The sequence below is a fragment of the Triturus cristatus genome, chromosome 5_1 (assembly GCF_964204655.1).
Source record: "Triturus cristatus chromosome 5_1, aTriCri1.1, whole genome shotgun sequence".
Lineage (NCBI taxonomy): Eukaryota > Metazoa > Chordata > Amphibia > Caudata > Salamandridae > Triturus > Triturus cristatus.
In genome coordinates this window covers 820,517,563-820,540,301 of record NC_140587.1, presented here as the reverse complement: position 1 = coordinate 820,540,301, position 22,739 = coordinate 820,517,563, and the positions used below count along the sequence as shown (strand labels likewise).

General features: G+C 43.7%; 1 protein-coding gene across 5 annotated transcripts in view; it reads right to left on the bottom strand.

Annotated features, from left to right (window-relative positions):
* Nucleotides 1-20,115, bottom strand: part of LDLRAD4 (low density lipoprotein receptor class A domain containing 4) — a 332,740-nt gene extending 312,625 nt beyond the window's left edge. For 2 of the 5 annotated variants that reach the window (XM_085605867.1, XM_085605871.1), the window contains exon 1: nt 19,727-19,974. The gene's annotated coding sequence lies outside the window, so the exon portion shown is untranslated. Of the gene's footprint in view, nt 1-19,726 lie in introns of all 5 variants that reach the window. The other 3 variants (XM_085605874.1, XM_085605872.1, XM_085605868.1) reach the window with 3 other exon arrangements.
* Between the last annotated feature and the right edge of the window lie 2,624 nt (nt 20,116-22,739).

Below are 22,739 nucleotides of genomic sequence, written 5' to 3'. Positions count from 1 at the left end.
GCGCACTCCCGGTTCCCTTCTTTTGACTTCGTGCCACAGATGCTCACGAGGAAGCGCAGAGGGTGTCCTGCGTAAAACCAGTCAAAGCAATAACGTCGAAGCCCCTCTCAGCACGCTGCTCCTCGCTCTGTACGGAGACATGTTTCATGTATGCGTCCAGTGTGCGTGTGAAGTGACAAGCAGCCGTCCAGAGAGGTGCGCAGTATCCACTATTTTTTTGTATAAAGCGGGCGCTCGTGCATATTTAAGTCATGAGCATGGCGTGATAACGAAACAAAACAAGCTGTCGCCATTGCGCGAATAAAAACAAAACAAAAAAAAAAAAAAGTGCTTACACACTAATTGAAGGAGACAGTATAATGCCTCAAGTAAACGATCCAGTCCTGATGGGCGGTCCCAAAAGGAGACAGGGCGGTAACAAGGAAGGACTAAGAAGCCTCATTTTCAATCGGAAGCCAGCGTTTACCATGGACAAGACGCCAGCCAATAAAAAAAATAGGGGCAGGGCTTCCACCCCACTTTTAAAATATACTCTAATACACCATGCCTTGCAAAGCGAAGCAGCGAGTTGCGCTGCAACGCTATGCAAGACCTAAAACCTACTATTCCCATGATGCCTTGAGACTACCATAACAGTTCAGCAACCAATGACAAATGAGTCCAAACAGCCAATCAGGACTCCCCATGTTCTAACATGGTCCTTCAATTGTGTCCCCACGTCCCTTATTCACTGTTCACAACAGACATAAGTGCTTTCCTTTTATATCAGTGCTTTTATAGTGTATCGATATTCCCGTTTCACTGTTTTGGGTTCCTAACTTGTGTATTTGTCATTGTAGTGTTGTGGTACTGCGCGCCGGGGACGGCTCTGCGGAGGCTCCCTTCACGGCTGTTCTTTGGTGCGGGTCCGTGGTGCAGTCAACCTCTGGCTAGGTGGCACCAGCACGTCCTGTCCTGCGACATCCGATCTGAGGGAATTGAGTTGCGTTTGAGATCGCACGCTGCAGCTTGGAGCCAGAAAGCCCTGGAGATGGATGCCCCAGATCAAGGGGGACAGTAGCTGTGTGGGGCCTTAATTATTACCGTAAATAATGCCCTGAGAACGCCAGGGTCTTTATTCCACTGTGCGCTAGCGAGTGATGCCTGGGTGGGGTTCTGTATTCCCTGTATTAAGCATCGACACGTTTGGCCCCTTCAGTGTGATAAGAGCCCCACACATAAGCCTATTAATAGGCATAGCACTGATCAAAGGTTGGGGATACCAGCTCCCATACTTTCTTTACCCAGTTATTGTACAAGCACCGGGGGAGGATGTCCCAGGGAATGGACCCAGTGAAGTGAGGGTCCACCTGCCCCAATATTGTTGGCTGTCCCCCAGACCCACCATTGCAATGCTTGGTCTGCTTAGCCCTCTGTGGATATTACTACCAGTGGCTTGGCCCTTGTAGTGCCTTTTTGCTTATTGTCTTGCCACAAAGGGGGTTATCTCCTTCTAGCGATCATGATGGAGGGCTTGGATGAGACAAGGGAATGGGGACCCTCTTGACTACCTTCTGTTTGATTAGGATTTCTATAAGGAAGTGGATGCCTCGATCTACAGGGCAGTAGCTGAGGCTATGGCTCGCATGGAGCAACACCATTCCGAGCAGATCGTGCACAAAAGTGGGAATTTCGGCCACTATAGCCCCTGAACACCCAGACCCTGTCCATTCTGCTGCTCCTGACTAGACCCCAGCTAAGCACCGTCACCAAGGAGTGAATAATGACACGTTTGAGCATTCATAAACATGCTCTTCTCAATCAGGAGCTGCTACTAGTACCGCATAAAACCCCCTGGCCCCGGTTTTGAGCCCACTCTCCCCAGATCCAGATGATAATCACAAAAGGAATTGGAATGGTTCAAATCAAGAATTTATTTGGTAAGTTGTTTGATGACATATGCTCATTGTATTCAGGAGATCACCACATCATTTCAAAAATCCATTGAAGGGTTAATCTTGGTATTGAAAAAAAATCTAGATGAGAACCCCAATGCATTTCGGGCAGATAACCTGCCCTTAGGGAGTATGTTCCTAAAGAAAACAAAAATAGGCGAGATTCTGGCGACCTGCTGTCTGTGGATATAAATGACTCATACTGTTGGGTGCGTACAAATCATCGTGTGCCTAAAACGATTAATAAACCAGTGATCGAGAAGTGTGGTGTAAATGAGAAGCTTGTTTGATTTCTGATTATACCGTTAAATGCATTGCTGAATAAATAATAAGCAATTAGTGGCGCGGTCAAAAACGTGCCGTAAAAAAGGGTTGTCATGCATATGGTCAATCGGAAGTCTGTGCGAGGGTCATTATCAAAGTGTCGGTGTCCAGAAAAAAGTCCATGAGACGTTTACTTACACGGTAAGGAAACAAACTGTCGACAATCACTGTGCACCAGACGGTGCATAATGTAAGATAATACAGTCGTTACCTGTGTGTAAGTGATGGAATCCTTTTTTTTTTTTTTTTTTTAAAGTGCTGGTAAAATGAAAAAGCCCTTTGGTGACCGTAACATTAACGGTTGTGAAGCAACTGTGGACCACAACGCAAATGCCATATACATATATTAAAGAATAGTGCAGCATTACCTTAATTCAGTGGGTGTGGGTCACGAATATAACTCCCGCAGTTGGTTCGAACGGCGTGTATCCGTTATGGCCGAATATAAGCATAGGCAGTGGAAAGTAAAAAGGTGCTGATGGAGAGGGTCCGTGTGAAAAAACATGAAGCACAGTACAATCGAGATTGTGGCTTCCATGTTGTAACGTGTAAGATGTGAAGACGCATAAACAATAATGTGAACGAAAACCTATATTATAGTGCACATAGTCAAGGAATAAATAGTCCTTATATATGCATATTATGAAGATAAACAGAAGAAAAACAAAGATATTGAAAGATGTAAAGAAGCCGAAAGATGAAAATAGAAAGAGAAGACAGAACACAATTTATGAAATGTTGATGAGAAAAAGATGGATTGAAATATGGAAATAAATGAACGAATCTTGTGAAAGTATGGAAAAAGGTGTGAAAAGAGTGAAATGTAGTAAAAGGATTTCTAGAAACAGTACATAGGTCAATCAGGTCATTCAAAGAAAACAACTATATTCAATATGATCATTAAGTCCATGCGGCACCAAGGAGTTCATTCTTTTGATCCAGTAGGTCTCTCGTAGTTAACATTTCCGGTTGTCTCTTCCTTCTTTTATGTCCACTATCTCACATACTAAGAATCGCAATTGGCTGATGTTATGGTTGTGATTGATGAAATATGCCACCACGACTGATTTCTGATTTTTATATTGAATGTTGCTTTTATGTTCGTTGAGTCTGGTTTTTATTTCTCTGTCTTGCCAATATATACCAGATCGATTCCAAGAAGCCTCGTATGACGAGGGCAGCGCATGCGCTGCCTACGTCAGGCCGAGACCTATCAATGTATCGAAAAAATGAAGCCAGGTGTGTTTTCCCGATGTCATCACTGAGAATATTGTCCAAATCGAATTTGTGCATGAAGAGACTCGCGTAGCTTGGGGCAGCGCAGTCCCCCATTGATGTTCCAGTGAGTTGAAGATAAAACTGATCTTTGTGGGAAAAATAACTGGTACAATGTGAATTGAAGTTCCAGTAGAAAGATTTTGAAACCTTGATTGCGGTCAGCTTGTAGTAAAAAGTATTCAATGGCTGCTGTACCTAAATTGTGGGGTATTGAGGTGTATTATGCCGTTGGGATGTTTTGAATTTTAATCAAAAATTCAGTAGTGTCTTGGATATATGTTGACATTGGTTGTGCAAAGGGCTGTAGATGTCTATCTAAATACTTGCCCACCGGTTCATGGATTGACCCTCGGGTAGACGCTACTCGAGGATCCAGTCTCAACTGAAAGCAGAAGTTTCAAAAAAACTATATTGGCCTTGTGCTCCAAGTTGAACCAGATTTCAGAAACAGCTTCTATGAAAAATCTGTTTGCCTATGAAAGAAGCAAGACCTTAATTGAACTTCTTAGACCACCAAGAACCATGGAATTGACCACGTCATTCAAAGGTACTATACCTTGCCGCAACTGTAACAACATCAGAGGGAACACTACCCGCCAACCAACTCGGGGTTATAACATCAAATTATATACCACGGCCACATGCGATTCCAAAAATCTCGTATATCTACTAAAATGCCCTTGCGGACTGGTGTATATATATATTGGCAAGACAGAGAAAAATAAAAACCAGACTCAACGAACATAAAAGCAACATTCGAAATAGAAATCTGAAATCAGTTTTGGCGGCACATTTCATCAATCACAACCATAACATCAGCCAATTGTGATTCTTAGTATGCGAGAGTGGACATAAAAGAAGGAAGAGACAACCGGAAATTTTTACTACAACGAGAGACCTTCTGGATCAAAAGAATGAACTCATTGGTGCCGCATGGACTTAATGATCGTATTGAATATAGTGGTTTTCTTTGAATGACATGATTGACCTATGTACTGTTTCCAGAAATCCTTTTACTACATTTCACACCTTTTTCCATACTTTCACAAGATTCGTTCATTTATTTCCATATTTCAATCCGTCTTTATATCTTTCTCATCATCAGTTCATAAATTGTGTTCTGTCTTCTCTTTCTATTTTCATCTTTTGGCTTCTTTACATCTTTCAATATTTTTTTTCCATCTGTTTATCTTCATAATGCCCACATATAATGACTATTTATTCCTTGACTATATGCACTATGATATAGGTTTGCGTTCACGTTGTTTAGGAGTCTTCACGTGTTACACGTTACAACTTGGCCGCCACAATCTCGATTGCATTGTGCTTCATGTTTTTCCACACGGACCCTCTCCATCGGCACCTTTTCACTTTCCACTGCCTAGGTTTATATTCGGCCATAACGGATAAACACCGTTCGAACCAACTGCGGGAGTTATATTCGTGACCCACACCCAGTGAATTAAGGTAATGTTGCACTATTCTTTAATATATGTATACGGCATTTGCGTTGTGCTCCACAGTTGCTTCACCACCGTTAATGTTACGGTCACCAAAGGGCTTTTTCATTTTACCAGCACCTTTTTTTTTTAAAGATTCCATCACTTGCACACGGGTAACGACCGTCTTACCTTACGTTATGCACCGTTGGTGCACAGCGATTCTCTACAGTTTGCATCCTTACCGTGTAAGTAAACGTCTCATGGACTTTTTTCTGGACACCGACACTTTGATAATGATCCTCGCACAGACTTTCGATTGACCATATGCATGACAACCTTTTTTCCGGCACGTTTTTTTACCGCGCCACTAATTACTTATTTATTCCTCACTGCATTTAACGGTATAATTAAAAATCGAACAAGCTTCTCACGAACACCACGCTTCTCTATCCCTGGTTTATTAATCCTTTTAGGCACACGAAGATGTGTACGCACCCAAGAGGTGTGGCGCAGCGGCCAGGGCGACTGACTTCGCAATCTTGGGATCATGGTTCAATCCCCGGCGCCGGCAGCAGATTAGCCCAGCACCATGTGACTCTGGGCAATAGCTTGCTTAATCTTCCCGACGGCCCCCAGCGCCTAGAGACCCTTACGGGTGATTGTTCGTGCTTTACAAATGTGGATATTATTATATCCACAGACAGCAGGTCGCCTGAATCTCGCCTATTTTTTTTTTTCCTTAGGAACATACTCCCTGACTAAGGGCAGGTTATCTGCCCGAAATGCATTGGTGTTCTCATCTAGATGTTTTCAATACCAAGATTAAACCTTCAATGGATTTTTGAAATGTGATGATCTCATGAATACAATGAGTATGTCAAACAACTTACCAAATAAATTCTTGATTTGAACCATTCAAATTCCTTTTGTGATTATCCTATGAACTTATACCGTGAAAACCACTGGCTGGGCGCAAGGAGGAACATTTCCCGTGAAGGGAAATGCAACTTTAGTTACATTATTATGCCTTGGTTTAGAGGACGATACCTCCACGCACGCCCATTAAACTCATTTACTGATCAACATTGATCAATCAATATACCTCAGTGTGCGTGATTTACTAGAACTGAGAACCCAGATCCAGATGATCCATCCCCATGTGGCCAAGGTCCATCAAGATCCTGGCTCCCCTCCTCCACCCCCCCCCCCCTTCTGATCCAGAGTAGATTCCGCATCAAATGGTTCTGGATGAGTCCCTCTCTCTGATGGCTGATTACAGAGCCGGATGGTCGATCCTGGGCCTCTAGAGAAGCTGAGGATCACCTGTCTAGAGACTGGGCGGAGAGCACAGTTAGGCATCAAAAGTCAGCCTGGACGAGGCGGTCCAGTTGGTGTGTGCGACGGGGTTTTGATCCCATGGTCACTGACATAGTTCAGGTGCTCTATTTCCTGGCTTAATTATCGTTCCAGCAACACCTTCACATCAGCTATTCAGCAGATCATGTGCTGGTAGACGGCTCTCCTATAGGGCAACATCCATTTGAATGTCGTCTGCTGCAGTGGGGAGTGGGGGGGGGGGGGGGGCAAGGTTATCCCTCCCTCCGGAGCCTAGGTACTCTGCCCTTTGAGATGTCAATCAGGTACTTAACCTAATGCGGTCTTGTCACTGAATAGGTTTTTGTCAAGGAAGGAGTTCTCTGCAAAGTTGGCAATGCTCTTATGCTTGGTCTCTAGTAGACGGATGTCTGACGTCCGGGCTCTGGATAGGGCATGACTATCTCCCCCTCCGGAGTATCCTTCATGGTTAGCAGGCGGACGAAATGCCACGCCGGAGTCATTTCTTATCCGGACTTCCTGAACGTCCCAAAACTGTGCATGGTGTGATGTCTCAAGGCGTATGAGGAGATGTTGGAGGAATTCCGACTGCCAGAAGAATGAAAACTTTTCATTGCCCTTAAGAAGCCACATAAGGCGCTCTCACCTACTATAGTTCGCTGGGTGAGGTGGGTAACACAAGAAGTGGGCATTGAATTGAAGATGTTTGGGGTACATTCAGCCCGTGTAGAGATGGCTTCAAAGGCCTCGAGTCTGGGCACATATTTGGAGGCTATTATGAAAGCGGCAGACTGGTCATGGGATTCTACCTTTAAGAGGTTTTATTTCAAGCCTGTGCTTGACATGGCTCAGTTGGTGGTGGATAAGCTTTGAATATGCATACTCCTTGCCTCCAGTCCAGACATAGAATGCAAACGTTACTAGCTATCATAATGGAAAGTTTCAATTCTATTAAGGACTCAGAGGCAAGAATTACCCTACCCTGAGATTATGATCCGACTTCTCGCAACTAGTAAATAATATTGGATTCATTTATCCTCAGATATGTGCAAAGTTGGGTCCTCATGTTTGGATTTTGTGGTTACTGGATGCAATTATTGCATACAATTATCTCATTTGCCATTGTTTATTGAGGTTTGTTCCCAGAGTTTGAGACTTTTGGGGTGACTGCTCCTGTTTCTATTTCAGGGACAGAGGCCAATAAGCAGAAGGCTTGATTCCAGGATATCAGCTTGGCTCGCATGATGAAAGAGGACGTGGGCACATAAGCGAAGGACTCGGTTGGAGCATGGGAGTCCTGATTGGCTATTTGAACTCATTTGCGATTGGTTGCTGAACTGTTGGGAATACCATGACAATTCACAAGTCCTCATGTGAATAGTAGTTTCTTCTATATGTTGTATAAAAGGCTGCTATTATAATTAAGACTAAGACAGCAAGCACAATCCTTGCCTTCGAGTTCTAAAGAGAATTGAAACTTTCCATTAAGATAGCTAGGAAATTTTACATTGATATTCGCTCAAGGGATTAAATTGCTCAATCCTTGAAAAGTTTACTTTGACGACTCCAACAACATATGAACTATTTTCAGCAATTCCCGCCTTCCATAGCAAAGAGGGGTACATTTATAAATAACATAGCAGTGAATTAATCTACTTTCATAACTGCAAAACATTCAAAATTGAAAAATGCTGTGACAGTTAACAGACTGCCAGCAATTGGCCGTTGACTGGTGATCAACTCCCACTGGTGCCTTGCTTGAAACCGGGTCATTTGAAAACCGAGTAAATAAGTCAAACTGGATTGTTAAATTCAGAGAAATAGTTGCCAAACTGATGGATTGTACAAATGTGTTAAGGGGATTTATTCATCAACGTTTAGATTAGGAAGGTGCACCTATTTAAAAAAAAAAAAAAACACCTCATGATTAAAACTTTGTGGGTAAATAGATTGCTTTAAATGGCAAGTATTAAATTACTGATTTGATGGATAACGTAGGCCAAGGAGAAGCACAAGAAACAAGTTTTAAATGACACGAAAGAATGAACATTTGAAGATATAAAACTAATGCTGAAGGAAATAAGGGACAGCTGAAAGTAATGATCTAAATGCCTTTGGTTAGTCTGATGGAGAGGAAAAAAAACTCGACTCAATGTCTAAACTGGCATCAGATTTTCTATAATTAGGCATTACAGGCATAGTAAAATGGCAACAGGTGATCCACATGAAGGTGGTTTTCAATAAACTAAAAATGTTTATTTTTGTTTTGCTTCTACGCCTTATCCGGAGTAGAAGTGCAGTAAGCAAAATCTTTGGCATGTGTCACTTCTGTCAATGAATGCCTAAAAACCTTGTCTGCGTGCCACAACTCTACAAAAATAGGCATCCCCAGCCAGGTGTACTCAAAAACATAGTTGCGCAATTCTATTTGGAAAGAGTGATCGATGGGATTCCAAGCAATCTTGACGGCCGTACGGGACATCACATTCCTAGAAATATTGTTTCCCAAACGGAACAACCCACAAAACCCTCCTTGATAATAAAAATCCGGGCAATCTGTACTGAAGCAAAAACTGCAATTACATGGTCTAGCCAAGTTACTGCACAGATCAAAGAGTCATTGATACACATTCTAACTTTTAGAAATTGGTCATATCGCATGCACCAGGACCACCATTTCTGGTGAGACAATATTTCAATTCAAACCTCGTTGGTTTCTCTGCGGATCTGTCTGCAGATATAGGGGCACATTTTTTTTTTTTAAATACTAATAAAATCATGCAGCACAGCAACTCGCTGTGCGATAGGGAAAGGGCAGGAATGCCCCATATCTAACATTATACGGCGCATTTCAGTCTTTTACCTGCGCTGGCACACAATATGCTGGCTAGTGCCAAAGCACGCACCCTTGCACCAAGCGTTGTAAACAAGACTGTTTTTGTGCAGGAAAAGACACCGTCCTGCACAAATCAATCCGGAGGCATTTTACTCTAAGTGTTTCTGTAGCACACAGAAAGAGACAGTAACATGGATAAATAAAGATATTTCTCCTTGTTACGCTTCACCTGTGGAGACGCAGCATTTTGATGCATTCCCAAGTCTACCAGTAATTGTCAATCTGGGAATGCATCAAAATCCATGGGTGAAAGGGTGGAACACCCACGCTCCACCAATGGAACGCCTGCCTGGGGCAGCGTACGCAACGCGGCGATTTGCAGATTACTCTAGATTTAATCAAGCCACGCACTGCCACACAAGGTGGCCTTGCGTGGCTTCATAGATCTACCTTAAGAGTTACGTCACTCTTGCACCCCATAAGCAATTATTTGATCAATTTGGCCCTTAGTCCTTAGCAGCCCACCTCATGTATCCATGTTACTGGGCTAATGAGTCTTTTACATGGGCCTCCAAGTCTCTCTATTCTCTTTCATTGTCTTCGCCATAAGTTTGAGCCAGCAAGAAGGATCAAACCAAAGGCCTAACGTTAACCTACATCAGGTCCTGGAGAAAAACCATGACCGCTTTAGGGTTGTGAAAACTTGACAATGGCAGCACTTTCATCGGATACAGTTGAGAACTGTTTGCCTAATCTTGGACAGCAAGTTTAGTACTTTGCCACTGTCACATGCCAAGGACATTGACACCCCCCCCCCGTGACCCTTAATCCATGACTGTAGATTCCACCAACACACCAAGAGGGACACCCTAGATGCAACAGTTTTCCAGGCATAACTCCCAGTAACAGGAAATCTACAAATGTGGCGTAACTGGAAATCTATAAATGTGGCGTAACTGTAGTCTCATCTCCTTCAACACCACCCTGGCCACAGGAACCATTGTTATAACAACAAAAGACCTCCGACAAGATGTAACAAGCTCAAATGTATTGCACTCAACTCTTTTAGCTAACTCACTGCACAACAATCACATAACAAAAGTGTAGCAACTATCATGGATGTCCAAAGGCTTCAATAGAGTGATACATCTCAGAGCATCTGTTGTCCAATCGGGAAAAAAAAAAAAAAAAAAGAAGAAGAGGTATGGGTCAACAGAAACTTAAGGCAGAAAGCCTTTCATTAGAGTATTAATGGAAGAAATCTAATGAGTCAAAGGGCAAACTAGGCCTCAACCTCACACCATGATCTACAAATGTATCAGAAGGCAAAGATCTTACTACTTACAGCTGATCTCCAAAGCAAAATAAACACACAAGGAGCAACATGCACCCTATGAGAAATACGCAACTTGGAGGAGTGATACCTCATCTACAAGCTTTTGGAGACACCATCAGACCTCTTCTCATAAACGCCAAAATCCCAGACCAATATATCAGATCATAAGAGGTCTAGCTACACTTTTTTCAAACAATTTACCACCTCCTAAATTAAATAACTTGGTCAATACCAACAGCCACACATCAGACTCTTGCCCACCTTCTGATTACAATTACATCCTACTCAGCACAAAGGCCCCCTACCGTAGCAAGACGCATCATGGACAATTCACCGACCTCCAGCATCTTCCCCAATAACCCCCCCCCCCCTCCCTCCTCAGCACAAAGGCCCCCTACCGTAGCAAGACGCATCATGGACAATTCACCGACCTCCAGCATCTTCCCCAATAACCCCCCCCCCCCCCCTCAGCACAAAGGCCCCCTACCGTAGCAAGACGCATCATGGACAATTCACCGACCTCCAGCATCTTCCCCAATAACCCCCCCCCCCCCCCTCAGCACAAAGGCCCCCTACCGTAGCAAGACGCATCATGGACAATTCACCGACCTCCAGCATCTTCCCCAATAACCCCCCCCCCCCCCCCCCTCAGCACAAAGGCCCCCTACCGTAGCAAGACGCATCATGGACAATTCACCGACCTCCAGCATCATCCCCAATAACCCCCCCCCCCCAAGACCTCATTTATTAAGTAGACCAAAAAGAAGAACCATGATGCAACAGACTAAGTCAGCCTATAACCAATATTCTTTCAATCGATCTTAGGAAAAGTAAAGCTGCCTTCATTCATATATCCATTATCTGGAAAGAGAGCAATCTACCGTATGACCATCAAACTGGATTCTACCCTTGCAACACTTGGCTTGCTGTCATGGGACCAGCTTTTGCTAAGGTTCACTACCATGGCAAAAATAAGGAATCCAATGTGGAAAACTTGTATCAATTTGTCTTGGCCTTTGCAAGTACTGAACACAAATCTTCCAGGCTCCAGAGCTTCATGGTTAAATGCTTAACTAGACATTTGCCTTTTGATATAGGTGTTGCAGAAGGGAAGAAAGGTACTCTTAAGAAAAATGTTTCAGTTAAATAAGGTTTACAATGTTAAGGGTAAATTTGGGGTGGTGTGTGAACGGTATAATGTCATTTGTGACCGCTAAAGAGGAAATGTTTAGGTCTGATAAATACTGCTTTTATCATGGTACATAATGTATTGTCCACTATTTCTCAGTAGAAACATCAGCATCCATCATTCTTAAACTATGAGACTCATCTTATTCAAACCGGTCAGTAAATCTCATGTGAGCAGTTACGGAATGGCTTTGGGCCTGGGAAAATATCTTAGAGACCCGTCATGTGTTTTACTTGATTACAGTGCACATTTTAAGACGATTTTATTTGTTACATTATTGTAAAAGTAATTTTGGGGAACTATGCCTTTAAAACTAACAATTTAAATATTATTTTGACCAACACTCTGGAAGAGGAAAACCGTAAACCCTGATCTACATCTTGAACAACTTGAAACCTAGGGTATAAAGCTGCCATGGTGGAAAGGTGTTATTTCCTGGCATTGTGTGAAAATCCATGGTATAATGGAGCTTAACACAACCCTGGCGCCTTCATATTGGTGGTATGGAATGAGACTTCTGCCTGGGCATGAAAAGCATACACTATACATGTGAGGTATTGATACATGTGAATACTTGATGGAAATTACACATTTATGTTTGAGAACCAAACATTCATTTACTAAACGTCACAATTTGACCTTTGAGGGCAAGACTTTTTCATTAAACTGAAGCTTTAGTAGAGGGAATTTAGTTTTTTTCATAAGGAAAAACTTGTATTTACCAACAAAGTGCACATATTTACTTAAGGCGAGCTGATGTTTGAGGACAAATAATTAGATTTCCAAATGTATACAATACATACTTAAAGCTGTTGTCCAAGTTCCTCCCGTGGCAGAAGGTGGGATGCTATGCTGTGAGACACGTTTGATTCGATGAGGAGGGCCGGATCTCCTTCACTCAGCTCTTTATCAACTATGCATTACTCTGAGAGGATGCACTATTTCCAGGTCTGTCACTGGTTGCTACACGTCTATCCGTCCAGGGGTACAAATATCTTACACCCTTTGAGAAATGGTTGGTGACCAAAACATCAGATAAATGCCTAATCACTGAATTATATGGTGTCCTACGCCCGGCTCCAACATCAACTAAAACAGCAGGACAGAGGAAGTGGGAACTAGAATTGGGAAGACAACTGTTACAAAGAGAAAGGGAGGATGTGTTCCACAGGGCACGCCATACAGTCGCAACATAGCCAGTGTTCAGACAGCTACTACGAGAGCGACGTACTGGTATCTTACACCAGTGCGTCTCCATATGGGCAACTCAACGTACAGCACCGATTGCAGGTGAGGTTGTAGCTCCCCAGGAACACTGCTACATTTGCTACGGTATTGCACTAAGATTACACAATATTGGGATGTAATTCTCAAGTATACTGACACGCACATCTACAAAGATTCCCTGCCTACAGGGTTTTAGGGCTTCCAAACGTCCTTACTTTCCCACTTAAATCATGCGGAGGTCAGCAAATAGGGCTAGCCCTTGGAGTGGCACTCCAGAACATCGTTACTCACTGGGGCACAGGATACAATCCAACGCATCAGGGGTGGCTACACCGCCTGTGGTATGTCCTGGGGATGGAAAAGATCACACTCACTTTATCCGCACAGAGCGATTCCTATCAGGACCTCTGGCGCCCATACAAAAGTCTTTTCTGGATAGAATTCCAGGAACTCACCCGCCCAAATACCTACGCTTGTTATGCCGGACAGATGTTGCTATTCCTACACAGCCGAGGGAGATATTAGTTTGACCATCATCACAATGTATTGTGCTGCATAGACTTCAATGTATCAAACGAGTACTGGGAGGGAGAGGTGGGTGGGGATATGTTTTGGTTGGGATGTTATTAACATGACAATTGCGAAGAGCGTTGCTATGCTCTGTACCGTGCCATTTTCTCTCTTTGAAATACTAATAAAGAAGATTTGAACCATAAAATACTACAAGGGTTACACCATTGGCCAACAGGAATATTGCCAATGATGGCCAGAAATCACAAGAGCAAAATATGTGGCCATACTTAAAGGTCTGGAAAAAATAAGGGCTTCTGGCAGAGGCTCTTAGATTATTTCAGATGGCAATAATACCTATAGAAAGGCTCTCTTCAGATGAGAATGGCTAAGAAAAAAACTTTAGACTCCATGAGGGTGGAGGCAATGAAAGATAGCTGAAACCTGTTTGATAATCAGTTCAGTGTACCATTTATGCTCCTTTAGAGATAGTGATGGGCAGCTCTAAGGCAAGGACATGGCAGCAGGGAGTATTCCAGTCCCAAAAAACAATATTCTTAAGAACAGTGTTTTAAAATAGTACTAAATACAGCTGCTACAACTTAACAGACGTTACTCCCAAATGGATGTTTTGGAACTAATTGATGAAAGGATTAACTGAACAGCAGTAATTTCATCCCAAGACCAGAAAAATCCGTTTGTGAATCTTACACATAGATTTCAGCGCGTATTTCACAGTCAGATTCTGCACTCTGATGTTTGCTGGATAGATTACCCAAACTAGCAAGATACAGTGCACTACAGCTGGAAAAGAATGGATAATAGTTGTGATAATCAAAGCATCCCATGACAGTGTGAAAGTATTGGAAAATAGCCCACAGCAAATTCAGCCCATCAAGCTCAGGCATGACAGCTACAGTCAGTGCTACTGGCGATGGGTCATCAAGAATCAGAACAATGGCGGGGACAGGTGGAATATAACTATACAAAAAATTAAGCAATCTTAAATCAAGGCATCGGCCTCCATCGGACACAGCAGGACCGTCTTCATCAACAGGATGGTACATCTTGGAGTCAATGACTGGTGATGGGTTCTGATATTAGCCAAGATGGCAATATGCACAGTGGCTGAACAATGGAATACACTGTAGTGCAAGTTACATGAGGTAGAGTGAGGAGGACTTAACCGGACCCACTGAAGTCTACATGTCAAACAGGAAGGCATGCCCCAGGCAATACCTGCCAAGACAGAGCATTCTGACATTCCAATGTTACGATCTGTGGTTCTGAGCAGTAACTAGTCAAGTAGGCTACAAGTCTAAGATATATATGGTGCGCACTACTGTCTCCGGGTCGTGCTCCACACCTGTCTGGGCCTAATCCCAGGAACACAATGTTTAGCTAACCTACAGCTGCCAACTCACCTTTCTCAAGACCTTCAGCTTAAAATTAGGTTGGAGATGTGATGAGATGTAGAATTCAGAGAGGCATTGCCGAGAAGAGACAATTGAGATTGCTCTTATAAATGTAAACTGATTTTTTGCAAGATCTATTCATTCACATTAAAAGTAATAGCTACTACAAAAGCTTGTTCTTGAGCGAGAGAGTCCTGCAAGTGGCTTGAACATTTCCTTTAAACTAAAGAAGGTAGATTCTAAGCTGTAATGCATTTTAAATAAAATGAATTAGAAGTCCTCTGTAGCTCTGAGAGGAATGCTACAACAAAGGCTCTTTGTGCTAGGGTGGTTGTAAGTACATGAAATTGCAGTTTTTCAGCTCCTTATATCAACAAAAGCTTCCAAAATTTTAAGGAACAGGTTTTTAATTTGCATGCTATGCTCTGACCTTTCATAAGAAAGCCGACATGAAAAGCAAACTGGCACATGGTTATGTCTGTAGATACTCTCCAATGGAGCTAGGACATTTAATGTTACAGCACACTCACATGACGTAGTTCCATGATGGTGTGCAATATTCGGAAACCGTTCCAGTGACAGCATAGTTAACTGTCCAATAGGAGCACTGTAACAGTGGAGTTTCACAATATGATTTTTTTTAGTTAGTAGAGCAATACTGCACCACTGTATTATCTGAAATCGGACACTGCTACAAGAGTAGACCATGTCCAAAGCTTAACTAAAGATATTACTGCAAGTCTAAAACAACACTGACCAATCCAGATTCATCTGCGGGGTAACCAACCAGTGAGGATGAAACAAACTTCAGCACATTGCCGAGTGGGACTTCAATTCAATTATCTTTATTGCTTGATTTTTAAATGCATTGCAATGTAATATATCATAATAAGTTACATTATATATAACATACACAACGATCCAACAGCATAAATGGTGTGACGTGATACATCTCATGTCGGACCTTTCAAGAAAGCCCTTTTATTAAAAACAAAAAAGACCTTAGAACCTGTTGTACTTACATTTCCTGCACTTACCTCGTGACTACAATCCATCCTTTCTACAGAACCCTACTGCCTAAGCCTTAATTAAGCAGATTGCGGGAGGTGACTCTTCCTGCCCTACAGTGCAGAGTGGGACTTGGGATGTGGAAAAAGCAACTAACTGAACACTAACTAAAATGCACAACCACTAACACTAATGTGGTAGATTTATCTTGACCACACCTTTCATTTCATTAGACCTTTTGTTTCCCCGTGGCATAATGGTTGAAACTCCCATAACAAGCTGTAAACTTAGTTTATCAACCTACTGGATTTTAATATCCGAACAATCCACAAAAAGGTGCTGACGCACTGTCAGGGGGGTTTTGGACAACGGATCAAGCATTAGTCTTGAACAATCTGATTATTATGTACAAAGCACATGAAAAACTATCAAGCTTTTCTGATATTTAACAGAGGCAAGCTCTCAGCAAAATAAAAGCTCTAGGAAGTAGGTCACACCTGCTACTCCCATTGAAACACTATATGCAAACATCTCAGCCCAAGACCGATACAGGGTCGAAGGGCAACTAAAGAGAACCTTTCAAGACTGCAACGGTGTCTAATAGTTATGCCTGTTGGCCTCATCCACCTTCAATTTACATCCCAGCAATAGCCTAAAATTCTACCAACAGTCACAGACGATGCATCAAACGTAGGTCAAGAACAAATGTTCATAGAGCCTTATGCTGATGACTCTAATCCTTTAACAAATTGTACCAAGGTACTGAAGAAACTAGTGGATGCTGTTGCACTTTACTGTAACAAACTACATAACCATAAACAACTGCAAACCAAAGATTGACACGTGAGAGACCGCCAACAAAAGAGACATTGTTTAGATTTCGTATGAAAGTAAATGGAGTAACCATTTACACATCTGGTTCTCCCCCTTCGCTTGTCTCACCAAACTGACTTCAATTTCAGTGAGAAAACATAATTGGCAGCAAATGGAATTATGAGATTCGCCCCAGCTATAAATAAGGCTGGCTCACTCCAATATGTCCCGGACATTTCCCAACCAAAGATGGAATCAATCACACATTATGGGGCAGAGCTATGGGGAAGTCCCTGACCCTCAACCTGTGACCACCACAACGCAAGCTTTGAGAGGGGGGACCAACCCCTCAATAATACAGCTGAGGCTGGCTGTGAAATAAGGGAACTGGAGCATGAAGTGTGCAAGAGTGTGTGGCGCTACATCTCTGAATACAGCTCAATCTCAGAACACCCGATAGACACCTGCTGGGACTACCTCCTGAAAGTACAAGGCACCAAAAAGCCTTTATGCAAAAGAATCTCAGAAACTAGAGCTTCAAAAGTATACTCGAAGCCAAGATAAAAATGGCTTAAATGTCTTCACAGAGAAGATTTTGAATTTAGCCTACTAGAAGAGATCAGGAAAGCCAAGGCATTAAAAGGTACAAAACCTATGCAGTCCTTCATGAAAAAATGTTTGACACAAGTATTATATCCATATTTAGCCACTTTCTAACACGTGGAGAGGAGATAACTCTTTACCCTAGCCAGAGTAGACCTGCTTCTAATCAACAACCATGCCAAAAAGATATAAACCCTTCACACGGATTCATACCCCTGTCCTACACGGGGACCAGGAGCCATATACCACCTCTTCTTTGTATATCTTAGATACATCAATTTTAGAACACAAAGCTTCAAAAGTGTTCTCAATCGCACCTAAAAACTGACCAAAAAGTTGCCTGTCTGTTGGAAGATCAAAACACTAGAGCGCCGAGAAAAGTCTCATTCCATTTACTAAAAGTGATAAGAACAAAAGACAAATGGTTGCCACAAAATCAAAATATGTTGGAGGTTGCACAGCCCACATCACATCAAAGCTCAAGGAAACAAAGTTGAATTTCTTCATTCTGGCCGCTCCAAACTCTACGGTACCAAGCAAGCTGAAAAGCAACTGATGCCGGACAGATTAGAAAAATAAGGACTATTAGCACCAAATAGAGTTGATAAATTAGAAAGACCGTTTGAGCAAGTTATGGAGTTTAAAAAATTTCCGTCCACGTTTTGTCCTACCCCACCAATTTTCTTTTCCAACCTCGTGTCTTTACTTTCCTCATTGTTTTATTTATGCAAGTAAAAGCCATTGCACGTGTGTGGGCAAATAAAAAAACGGAATATATCTGTTAATCACTATCTGATGTTTCTTCAACAACAAAAATTATCTCGTTTTTATGAGTCATTTTAAATACATTGATTGTAAAAGCAAAAAAACAGCCCACACAACCAACCTGTCAGCCAGATGCAGGCGAGGGCCTACTCAGAGCCACATGCTGAAAATGCACATTTTGGATACTTGGATGGAAGATCAACCCAGAAAGTGTCAGAGTACGTAAAGTTGTATTTTTTTTAAAAAAATTAAGAGTCACAAAAAACGTGTGGACTTAATCATTAAAGGCAGAGTCTGCTAGAAGATTTAAGATTAGGAATACAGTATGTGACTCTTGCGCCTAGCAGCACAGAGGGCAATTTAGCCACTAATGTGTGCGGGCCACGGCGTGTTTTTCACTAGAAATGCTGAATCTGCAGAACAATCCCTTGTGGAAACAGATCTAAACAGTAATTGGAGTTGGACACATGCCTCGTGTGCAGTGTTGGAAAAGCAAACTTCACCTTCAAGCCCGTGCTCACAAGACTACGTCGCCAATGGATGCACGTCAATATTGGGAAGGGCACCCCACCCTGTTCTGCGAGCTAGTTTTTTTTACATGAGAATATACACGTTCTCTTTAACATTAAACACTGCGAAAAAAAAAAATAGTAGTAAGAAGACGAAAGATACCATTTGAACGAACCCGCTCATTAGAAGCAAATACCAAGGCAATTCACAGGCTGGACGAATAACAGCCGTAGTACTTGAATTAACCTGCACAAAATTACAGCTCAAACACCACCACATACAATGATGGCAAAGAGATGTAGAATTTAAACAGTCGACCCTGAAGGACATGTAGACAGTGCAAATCGTCGACACCAATTATTTTAAACCTGCGACTTGTGCTTCAGCCAGGAGGCCGCCACTGTACCGGTCTAGATTCCGCTGCCGCACAGAACCGAGCACGGTGTCTCGGGCAGATCACCTCCTGGCGGACTGGGAAACTAACAGACTAGAGTGGTCCAGGTGCAGATTTCCGCAGGAGCCCGACATAAACCAAGAACGAGTTCATATTCGGATGAGTGGAAAATCTGAAACGGGACCCACCCGGCTGTCTCGGACAAGTCCTACGGCAGTATCACGCCTGCCAGGAGCAGCATAATCTTCCCAGATTCAGTGTAGGGGTGAAGAAGGAAGGTCCAGTCATCGGACGGAAAGGAGCACTTACACTTTCCGAGCTTGAAGTCACTTTTCCCAGCCCAAAATGAGCACAGTTTACGTTTCCCGGTTTTCAGGTCACAATATAACTGTCACGGGAATAAGCACTTGTTTATCACAATCAGTCCAGTCTGGAACTCGTAGCAAATGTTCCAATTTAACCCATTAGATCATCCCTCCTCATAACAATAATCTGCAACAGTTGCATCCCTGTGACATGGAGTCATAGGGCAATCCTACTTAATTTACACTCCATGTGGGAGGACCATAATAAACCACCACTTTTCAGCAGTGAAGCAACACAACAGCTACACTAGATACGCTACAATCATACGTTACCATCCATGCATTAACTAAAGTACCAGGAAGTAGTTTTGGTTCTGCGCAGCTGTGCGACCCTGGGTCCTGACCACAAACATACTACTGCTAAAAGCCACTCCGGACCACCAAGCCACAGCGCTGCAGCCGTATCCAAGTAACCGCCGCACCGATGAAGAAACAAGCTCACCCTCTCCATCATAAATCACAGGTAGCAGGCCTCTGTTTGGGAACAACTTGGGGACTTCTGCCGCCCGATCAGTTTCTGCAAAGCGAGTCCTCCCTCCTAACTTTGAGGCGGCTTCTCCTTCGTCACTTGCATTTCAAGGCTGGAAAGATCCGTGCAGTGAGATGCACCGTTTTCCCCTCATTAAAGAAGGTAGGTCTCTTGCAGTTATGCAGAGTGATTGACTCGCTGGCTTCGTGCATGTACTGTATGTACGTGGGGGCGGGGACTGAGGGTGCTGTGTCTGCTAGTCGCCCTGCTTCAGACTGGGGGGAGGGGTGGCTAGACTGCGATCCACTTTCTTCCTGGTATTTATAGTCTGTCTGGTAGAGAGGATGGGCGGAGCTTACTCGGAGCGTCTCTCAGGGAGATCATGGCTGCGGGGTCAATCGGGGGTCAGCTCTCCCGGCGGAGTTCCTCATTGGCCCCAGTCGTCGTCATTGAAGAAGCCAGAGGAATCCCGATCAGTAAAAGGAGAAGAAAGAGGACAAAAGCACATTAGCCATTCAAGAATAGCGAACCCGTATTAAACAGAGCGTACACCAAGGCGGACATCTTTGAATATGCGAGGATTATCTGCGTTTAACTAGAAAGACACTTGGAAATTGCAAAATTTCCAAAATTAGAAGGAAAACAGACACAGCAGTAGAGAGTTTCAAGTATTTTGTTTATTTTTGACGTTCTGAAAACCTATTTTGAAATCTTAAGGTTACATATTTACTAAGGGGAGAGGATGTGGTCTCAGGGCTAGACTGCGGACCTTGGAGCTGGGAAACGAAGGTTCGACCTCGGGCCAACTCCACATCCTCTGTTTGGGTTTGCAAATCACGTAATCTCACTGTGCCTACCAAAACAAGCATTGGCATAGCCAATAGGTCTCGCCTTTGGGACCTTATAAGTGTTTAGTCATGCAACAGTTAATGTTGTTGCACCAAGGATATTGTGCTGCATAACTAAATACTTACAAGGTCCCAAAAGCAATACCCATTGGCTATGCCAATGCTTTTTTTTTTAAGGCACGGAAGATTAAGTGAATTGCCCAGACCCACTGGCTGTTTTGCCTATCGAAGACTCAAAGCTCATTCCTCCACTTCCAAAGTCAACAGCTCTGCCAATAGTGCCACATCACCTGCCATGATCTAGGGCGGCAAAAGTAAGATACAGGGGTACAGAGGCGTAACTAGAGCCAAATTTCGGGTGGGGCTAAGAAAAAGTTCGGGGGGGGGCTGAATCTTTAAGCAATAGGCAGAGTGGAGCTGCAGGGGCTCTTAGAAGGGGTGAAACAACAGCGAGGCCTCATTAACATGCAAATGGTCCTTTAAAGACCTGTGAAGTGCTTGGGTGCAGCTGTGTGCCCGGGAAGCTGTCTCATCCCGGGCTGCCACACACGACGGGGCGGGGGCTGAAGCCCTTTGAGTCCAATGGGTGTTGCACGCCTGCAGGGGTATATAGCGGGAATGAAGGGCGGCACAAGTAAGATACATGTGTATATAGTGGGAATGAAGGGCGGCACAAGTAAAATACGGGCATATAATGGGAATAAAGGGTGACAAGAGATGGGCATATAGTGCGAATGAAGGGTGGCACAAGTAAGATACAGGGGTATATAGTGGGAATAAAGGGCGGCACAAGTAAGATACAGGGGTATATAGTGGGAATGAAGGGTGGCACAAGTAAAAGACACGGGCATATAGTCGGAATGAAGGGTGGCACAAGTAAGATACAGGGGTATATGGTGGGAATGAAGAGCGGCACAAGTAAAAGACACAGGCATATAATGGGAAGGAAGGGTGGCACAAGAGACGGGCATATAGTGGGAATGAAAGGTGGCACAAGAGAAGGGCATATAGTGGGAATGAAGGGTGGCACAAGTAAGAGACTGGGGTACATAAAGGGAATGAAGTCTTGAACAAGCACTATGGGGTGGAGTTACTGCGAGGAGGGTGGTAAAGAGAATATAAATGGCACAGACTGGAAGGAGGCTGGTGGTACTGTAGTGAGGGTGGCAGTGCAAGCAAAGTGAAATGGGCACGGAGGTGGTATCGACCATCAGGAGGGTGCTACAGGAAGCTGGCCATGTACAGGGAGTGAAGCCGGAGGGGTGGTGGTGTAGCCAGGAAGGTGAACAGCACAGAGAGATGATAGATGCAGAGGAACACAGAAGCAGAGTGATATGGAAAGGGAGGGCCGTATAGACAGAGTGAGGGTGGTACAAGGACAGCACCATAGAGGTGATAGATAGGAGGACTCGAAGCAATGCGGTTTGTGGGGATCGGACAGGAAGGAGGGGGCAGTGATCCGGGAAGAAAAGAGAAGGGAAAGGTGGAGCAGAGCAGAAAGTCAGGAAGAAAAAAGTTGGAGAGGCCAAATGGAGGGTAAGGGACAATGCAGGGTGGTGCGAGGTGGTGGGTAGTTTGTAGTACAGAATTGCTAACTGTAATGTGGTTAGTAGTGAGTAGTGCAAAAGCGCTGGCTCTGGGAGGGTTGGTAGTGAGTAGTGCCGGAGCGCTGGCTGTGAAGTCCCGTATGGGATTGTGAAGGATTGCAGACAGAGTAGAAGCTTGCTTCGCAGTGAGCCTCACCTCCGATAGCAGTGATATCAGGGTGCCGAAGGAAGGTTGGCTTTTGGGTTGGTGGGCCCAGCACTTGAGCAGAACATTGTACATAGCTGTGGGGCCGTCCTTTGTGTGCTGAAGTAAACAGCATGGCGATTCCATGTTTTGCAGCTGCTGGTGATGCTCAGAGAGGAAGGGAGGGGGGAGGGAGTGTGTCGGTGCTGCAGACTCGGCCACTGGTGTTGCGAATGCGCACATTGACAGCAGCGTATTTTCCGAGCATTACCATTACAATTACCGCCGGCTGCTCCTGCTGCGGTGCAAAACGATCAATGTGTATCCCCTGTCTCAGCAGACCAGGCTGTGGTGGCCAGACCGCGTGTCTCCTTGTTTCTTTTGTTATATATATAAGTTCAATGCCT